Below are 9,173 nucleotides of genomic sequence, written 5' to 3' on the forward strand. Positions count from 1 at the left end.
CCCTCTCTTGACCTCTGAATGATCAGCTATTTAAAGCCAAATTGCATTTACTCCTGAGGTGCTGACTTTTTGCACCCTCTATAACCACTGTGATTATTATTTGACCTGGCTGGTCATCTATGAACATTTGAACATCTTGAAGAACGATCTGGCCTTAATGGCCATGTTCTCTTATAATCTCCTACTAGTACAGCCAGAAGTGGACTGACTTGGCCACCCCTCAGAGCCTGGTTCCTCTCTAGCTTTCTTCCTAGGTTCCCAGCCTTTCTAGGGAGTTTTTCCTAGCCCACAAAGTTCCATAATTGGATGAAAATGGCAGCCATATTGGTCAGGGAGAAATCCAACCCAGTCTAATTGGAATGAATGGCAGTAGAGGCATAATCCTGATTTTACTTATGCAGGAAAATAAAAGTGAAGGCATGTGATATTTCAGAAATTGTGTAATATAATTAATTAATTATTGTCATCCTCAAATATTGGCATGTGCTAAGGATTCTAAGCTGCAGGAAGGTCTCCTACAACTTTGGGCCAATTTTTTTTTTTTTCATTTTAGGCTCAAGCAAAGCTTGCCATATTACCACATCTGATTATCCAATTTATATTCATTCCACTGTGTTTTGTATTTTTCCGGGTTTTGTGTTTGGAATGGCACAGTGATATTGCATCATCCTGACAATGCTACTATGACCTCACTTATAACAGGACTTTTCAAAATTCTAATTGTCATTAATAATTATTGCGTCATCGTTTATTCCATGATGACGTAACTCCCGCCCCCTCCAGCCCTATAAAAGGGACCCCCGGCACATCTCAAAGTCATTAATAGTCTTATCTATCAATCACTATGCCCAGAAGACGCAGAGCCAGCCGCCGTATCCGCAGGCGCCGTCGCCCCAGGGTGTCCCGGCGTCGCAGGAGAGGAGGCCGCAGGAGGCGTTAGACAGGCCGGGTAACCTACCTGAACTAACCGCCCCCTACCGGTTCTCCCTCCAGACTCGACCACTGGTAGTGCAGAGATGTTAAAAGTCTGCTTAAATAAAAGATGGGCGTTTAACTAAAACTGTTACGACTTTGTCTTTTTATTATTAGATGGTTTAGAGTGTTTTAGTCAGTATAGAGTTAAATAAGTAGATTAGGATAACAAAATATTGAGACATTGTAATCATTGTATCTGTCCCTGACAATTAAATGTAGACCTAACATGTTATGTAGGCTATTTATTTAAAACGTTGTTGACACATTGGATCCCTTACCTTCCGTAAGAACTTGATTCAATGCAATTCCCCCTTCCAAATAAAAAATGTGTATATCTGTTCAGCTTCTTGGTTTCTGGATATACCAATATTCTTAAACCGTTAGGCGCAAGAGGAGAGTTGGCAAGGGGGGCGTTAAGAAAGTTGGCAAAGGCTCCGGAGACCTTAGATTCCTGACATACCTGGTTATTGTCCTTTCGGCTGCAAAGTCTTCGAAATAAAAACGAGCGCTTCCAACTAACTTTAGTCTTTCTTGTTTTATTAGCAGATGGTTTTATTATTTCCCCGGTTTAAAGAAATGGCACCGTTACTATGAGAAATGATGCGGTCAAGCATCGATCTGTAGAATGACTAGTTGGCCTTAATCATAATGCTCATTGACTGGACATTCCAAAGTACTATGGCAATTATGCATCACAATACTCATATTCATTTTACAACATGCAGCAATCCACATAGGTCTAAGTATTAACTGCGCTGCTGGTTTATAGTCTAGGGCGGACCCATGCGTAAAATATTCAACATACGGCTTGTTATACCCAACTTCAACACCTTTCAAACAATGTTGTCAAATATAGCAAGGAATATAATGCGTCATATAGCCCAAGCACTAGGCCTAAAACATAGGAAACGTGAGCTGGTACATAAAGTGCTTGGATGTGATTACATCTAGAAAGAGAAAAAACATCTAGAATTAGGCTACACAACATTTCAAAATGTCGAGAGCCTTTTGGCAAACTCCAAGCAGGCTGTCATGTGCAATTTTACTGAGGAGTGGCTTCCGTCTGTCCACTCTACCATAAATGCCTGATTGGTGGAATGCTGCAGAAATGGTTGTCCTTCTGGAAAATTCTCCCATCTCCACAGAGGAACTCTGGACTCCTGTCAGATTGACCTCCCTGACCAATTGGCCCTCCTCCCCTGATTGCTCAGTTTGGCCGGGGCGGCAAGCTCAAGGAAGAGTCTTCTTGTTGGTTCCAAACTTCTTCCATTTAAGAATGATGGAGGCCACTGTGTTCTTGGGGTCCTTCAATGCTGCAGACCTTTTTTGGTATCCTTCCCCAGATCTGTGTCTCGACAAAATCCTGTCTTGGAGCTCTACGGCAAATTCCCTCGACCTCATGGCTTGTTTTTTGCTCTGACATGCATTTTCAACAGTGGGACCTTATATAGACAGGTGTGTGCCTTTTCCAAATCATGTCCAATCAATTGAATTTGCCACAGGTGGACTCCAATCAAGTTGTACAAACATCTCAAGGATGAACAATGGAAACATGATGCATCTGAGCTTAATTTCGAAGCCTCATAGCAAAAGGTCTGAATACTTATGTATATTTTTGTTTTTTATGTTGAATAAACTTGCAAAAATGTCTAAAAATCTGTTTTAGCTTTGTCATGTGTAGATTGATGAGTTTTTTATTTTATAAAGAATGTTTAGAGTAAGGCTGTAACGTAACAAAATGTGGGAGAAGTCAAGCGGTCTGAAAACGAAGGCACTGTATATATAACGTGTGTGTTCATGGTAGGACAACAATACGTTTTAAAGAGAAAGCAAGTGACATGATCCCATGGAAATAGGCCTATGGGAGTTTTTTAAATGCTCTGGAGTTGAGAATATTGGTATATCCAGAGACCACAAAGATAAACATATAAACACATTTTTGATTTGTAGGAGGGGGGAATTGCATTAAATCAAATTAATCATTTTTGGTTCTCTCAGAAAGCTGTTAATGCAATGATATGATACAATATCAGAACTTGTTGCATTTACCACTTGTCTAAGTCCTACAGTATCGTCAACTCAGTGCAGCCAGTGTGGCTGTGGATTGACTGCGTTGTTTGAATGGAATGTTGGCATATTGGCATTTCATTTGAATCATTCCTCTAAAACTGTCTGGCTATCTAGCTAACAAACCATACAGTGTTGATAAATTCTTCATTTCTTTAAACACATTATATCTTACCACGCTGGCTGACCAAGTCCCTGACCAAAATGGCTGACCTTAATCCCATCAATCATAACAAGGTTCATGTCCATTCTAGTATTGTCATTTATAATTAATTACATGGTCTTACCTACAAACGCCATGGTGAGAGGAACTGCAAGAAAGAACAGAAGTCCCACCACAAAGTAGGCTAGAGAAAAAGAAACCGTTATAAATCTGTCCAGAAAAATACATGCAAAGCATTAACCATCAAACAAGTATGTAGTTTCCCTGTTGTTGTGTTTTTCCATGTTAATAAGTGGCCTCCTCTGTGTGCACTTTGACTGCTGCAAAATGAATTCCTCTTGATGACATGAACATTTTCTGAGTCTTATTAGACTACCATTACCACTGGTAATGTTGGCCTACTCCAGATGAGTCTTATTAGACTACCATTACCACTGGTAATGTTGGCCTACTCCAGATGAGTCTCGAGACCACATATTGAGTGTCTCGGTCTTGTCTCTGTCTCGGATACATTTTTAATCTGTCTTGACTTGGACTCAGAAACCAGTGGTGTAAAAAACAAACATCAAAACTCATAATTATCTCCCCCTTCAGTCAAAGCATAAAACCACTTTGCTGGGCCAGATATCCACACTCCTTCATGACACATGTTTTATAGCATATTAAAACCAGTCTCGAATTGCTCCGGTCTTGGTCTTCACTTGGATTCGTCCCCTCACCCCCGTCCCAGTCTCGATCTTGACTCAGTCTCGATTTGCTCCGGTCTTGGTCTTGACTCGGACTGGCTTTAGGTGATCTAGAACACAACACTGACACTATCCCCCTTCGCCCCTCCTCTAGTCCATCCTAGAGAGACAGCCTCTGGTACTTAGCAGCTCCTAACAGATTTAGCCTCTGGTACTTAGCAGGTCTTAACAGATTTAGCCTCTGGTACTAAGCAGCTCTTAACAGATTTAGCCTCTGGTACTTAGCAGCTCTTAACAGATTTAGCCTCTGGTACTTAGCAGCTCTTAACAGATTTAGCCTCTGGTACTTAGCAGCTCTTAACAGATTTAGCCTCTGGTACTTAGCAGCTCTTAACAGATTTAGCCTCTGGTACTTAGCAGCTCTTAACAGATTTAGCCTCTGGTACTTAGCAGCTCTTAACAGATTTAGCCTCTGGTACTTAGCAGGTCTTAACAGATTTAGCCTCTGGTACTAAGCAGGTCTTAACAGATTTAGCCTCTGGTACTAACAGATTTAGCCTCTGGCAGGTCTTAACAGATTTAGCCTCTGGTACTAAGCAGGTCTTAACAGATTTAGCCTCTGGTACTAAGCAGGTCTTAACAGATTTAGCCTCTGGTACTGAGCAGCTCTTAACAGATTTAGCCTCTGGTACTTAGCAGCTCTTAACAGATTTAGCCTCTGGTACTTAGCAGGTCTTAACAGATTTAGCCTCTGGTACTTAGCAGGTCTTAACAGATTTAGCCTCTGGTACTTAGCAGGTCTTAACAGATTTAGCCTCTGGTACTTAGCAGGTCTTAACAGATTTAGCCTCTGGTACTTAGTAGCTCTTAACAGATTTAGCCTCTGGTACTTAGTAGCTCTTAACAGATTTAGCCTCTGGTACTGAGCAGGTCTTAACAGATTTAGCCTCTGGTACTGAGCAGGTCTTAACAGAGTCTATTATTTAGAGGGAAAGTACCCATATCTGAAGTGCTAATAAATTGATCACCAACTCTATTTTAATATATAATATATGCCATTTAGCAGATGCTTTTATCCAAAGCGACTGACAGTCATACTGTACATTCTTTACGTATGGTTGGTCGCTGGAATCACTATCATGGCGTTGCGAGTGCAGCTACAGAGGATCCACATTTTATCCATGATATTCCACAGTGCAATTCAGTTCCTTCATGTTAATGAATGTTTTTGAATACATTGTGTGTGTTTGTGTGTGTGACTCACTCACCATTACTGGCCATCTTAGACAGACAGTGATGACATGTCTTCGCCACACCATTCATGATGAGTTCTGCACAGGTCACTGTAAGGAATTTTATAATAGCTGTACATTATAGGAAGATGCTTGGGTGTGGAAAAGACATACTAACTGTTACTTAAGAACACCTGTAATTACGAAAGTACAACGCTTGATGTTTTGCTTTAGCTTGAGATTAAGGATCAGTGTCGACACATTACAACTATTTAGAGGTCAATTGTACAAGCCTGTGTGTTGAACTATACTGATGGGGTGTTTACGGACATATTCAATCAATCCTTATCCCAGTCTGCTGTTCCCACATGCTCCAAGAGGGCCACCATTGTTCCTGTTCCCAAGAAAGCTAAGGTAACTGAGCTAAACGACTACCGTCAACGACTAGCACTCACTTCCGTCATCATGAAGTGCTTTGAGAGACGAGTCAAGGACCATATCACCTCCACCCTACCTGACACCCTAGACACACTCCAATTTGCTTACCGCCCCAATAGGTCCACAAACGACGCAATCGCAACCACACTGCACACTTCCCTAACCCATCTGGACAAGAGGAATACCTATGTGAGAATGCTGTTCATCAACTACAGCTCAGCATTTAACACCATAGTACCCCCCCAAACTCGTCATCAAGCTCGAGACCCAGTGTCTCGGCCCCGCCCTGTGCAACTGGACTTCCTGACGGGCCGCCCCCAGGTGGTGAGGGTAGATGACAACATCTCCACCCCGCTGATCCTCAACAGTGGGGCCCCACAAGGGTGCGTTCTGAGCCCTCTACTGTACTCCATGTTCACCCTTCTACTGCGTGGCCATGCACACCTCCAACTCAATCATCAAGTTTGCGGACGACACAACAGTGGTAGGCTTGATTACCAACAACGACGAGACGGCCTACAGGGAGGAGGTGAGGGCCCTCGGTGTGTGGTGTCAGGAAAATAACCTCACACTCACCGTCAACAAAACAAAGGAGAGGATTGTGGACTTCAGGAAACAGCAGAGGGAGCACCCCCCTATCCACATCGACGGGACAGTAGTGGAGAGGGTAGTAAGTTTTAAGTTCCTCGGCGTACACATCTGAATTGGTCCACCCACACAGACAGCGTTGTGAAGAAGGCGCAGCAGTGCCTCTTCAACCTCAGGAGGCTGAAGAAATTCGACTTGTCACCAAAAGCACTCACAAACTTCAACAGATGCACAATCGAGAGCATCCTGTCAGGCTGTATCACCGCCTGGTACGGCAACTGCACCGCACACAACCGTAAGGCTCTCCAGAGGGTAGTGAGGTTTGCACAACGCATCACCGGAGGCAAACTACCTGCCCTCCAGGACACCGACACCACCCGATGTCACAGGAAGGCCAAAGATCATCAAGGACAACAACCACCCGAGCCACTGCCTGTTCACCCCGCTATCATCCAGAAGGCGAGGTCAGTACAGGTGCATCAAAGCTGGGACCGAGAGACCGAAAAACAGCTTCTATCTCAAGGCCATCGGACTGTTAAACAACCACCACTAACATTGAGTGGCTGATGCCAACACACTGACACTGACTCAACTCCAGCCACTTTAATAATGGAAATTGATGTAAAAAATGTATCACTAGCCACTTTAAACAATGCCACTTTGTTTACATACCCCAACATTACCCATCTCATATGTATATACTGTACTCTATATCATCTACTGCATCTTTATGTAATACATGGATCACCAGCCACTTTAAACTATGCCACTTTGTTTACATACCCTACATTACTCATCTCATATGTATATACTGTATCTTGCCTATGCCGTTCTGTACCATCAGTCATTTATATATCTTCATGAACATATTCTTTATCCCTTTACACTTGTGTGTGTGTATAAGGTAGCAGTTGTGGAATTGTTAGGTTAGATTACTCGTTGATTATTACTGCATTGTCGAAACTAGAAGCACAAGCATTTCGCTACACTCACATTAACATCTGCTAACCATGTGTATGTGACAAAAAAAATGTGATTTGGTAACAGATAAATAAAGGGAACTTAGCCAGTTTCTGTTGATGCCATGTTCCAGTCTTACTTCTGATAGCACATGACAGCAATAAGAGGAAGAAGAATTGGGAAACTAACTGCCAATAACACAATCAACTGAACTCCGCCTAGCGGAGAGAAAATGATGAGCTTATATGGTATTAAAGTTAAGGGACATCACCCTGGGCGGGGTGAACTATAGTGTGGGATTAAAAGGGAAAACACCATCTTCAGAACTAAGTGTCTTGCTTGCAAATTGCTGTAAGTGTGTGCTCCGGGTTGCAATGCTTATTTAACAAAACCTCTGATCAAAGAAGTTTTCCTGTGGTCTCTTGTGTGCATAGGGCAGAATTCCCTTACAGTCACCTAGAACCTAATATCCACCTGAACATTATTTTACATCCACACTGACCAGAAAACAGAGGGAGAGCGTACTGGAAAACTGGTAACCATGCACATCCAATTGAAATAAGCACAAAGGCTTTATCGAATGACTTGGAAGGTAAATTATGCCAACACAGAGACAAAAAGGTTAGCCTATTGTTTAGATAGAATTAAAAATTATCTCCACAAATACTTGTTAATAATATAAAAACTCCACCAATTCACAATTACTTACCTTCTGTCCTTCCTGAAATAGTCTGCGACAACGTGTGTAAGGATCTGTTTTTAATCAGTGCACAACAAAACAAGTGGAACCAGGAGACGGTTTCAGTTGAGCATCTTCTGTCAAACTGTATTCTTGAGCCCCTCTCCTTTATCAGAGAGAGTCTTGCCCTCCCACGTCCCCGCAGAGTAGTTTATTAAAACAACTGCATGGGCGAGTGCAATGTTCTCATGAATAGGAGGAATATTGTCCAAATACGTTTCTCTGAATCTTGCGCCTAAAATCCAGTTTTTTCATCTCGCAGGCTACCTACAGCTGCCCACCCACCACCCACAGCTACCCACCCACCAACCACAGCTGCCCACCCACCACCCACAGCTACCCACCCACAGCTGCCCACCCACCACCCACAGCTGCCCACCCCCATCTACCCACCCACCACCCACAGCTACCCACCCACCAACCACAGCTGCCCACCCACCACCCACAGCTGCCCACCCACCCCCCATCCACCCACCCCCCACCCACAGCTGCCCACCCACCACCCACAGCTGCCCACCCACCATCCACCCACCACCCACAGCTGCCCACCCACCACCCACAGCTGCCCACCCACCACCCACAGCTGCCCACCCACCAACCACAGCTGCCCACCCACCACCCACAGCTACCCACCCACCACCCACAGCTGCCCACCCACCACCCACAGCTGCCCACCCACCCACCACCCACAGCTGCCCACCCACCACCCACAGCTGCCCACCCAGCAGTTAAAACAGTTATGTAACATAATTTAGAAATAGACATACAAGTTTAATAGCAAAAGAAGTCTTCTCAGTTTACTGAATGAAAGATGAGCGCATCTTGTGGACCTCATTATCAAGCAACGTAGACAGTGATTGGTAACCCCACTCCCTTACCCTGAACTTTGTAAAGATGAGGGGAAAAATAACATCTTATAAGGAATCCAAATTCATTGCCGTTCTCTCATGTAAGTCAAATGACAGACAGTTGAGGAAGTCACTGCAGACTATTGAGATGCACCCCAGGGGACTACTTCAGGGGTGTAACCTATTCCCTGTCCTCACCATCTACTACCACTAGTGTGAAGACATGACAGGCCATGCAACATGAATGAGCCATTCTCTCACGGCCACAGAATGATGTGTATCTTTAGCTCTGAAGATGTAGCAAAAGTCTTTCCGATGAGGTTCTACAGACACGATGCTTTTCATTTAGAAGGTGATTATACACATATGGCCTCTACTTACAGGCCTACATGTACATTTGATGGAGGTGTTTTGTAAAAAGCTTAATGAGATGGGCTTTGCAAGCAAGTCAAGGGAAGTACAAAGCAGAAACCTTGG

Source organism: Oncorhynchus keta, unplaced genomic scaffold (assembly GCF_023373465.1).
Source record: "Oncorhynchus keta strain PuntledgeMale-10-30-2019 unplaced genomic scaffold, Oket_V2 Un_scaffold_29839_pilon_pilon, whole genome shotgun sequence".
Lineage (NCBI taxonomy): Eukaryota > Metazoa > Chordata > Actinopteri > Salmoniformes > Salmonidae > Oncorhynchus > Oncorhynchus keta.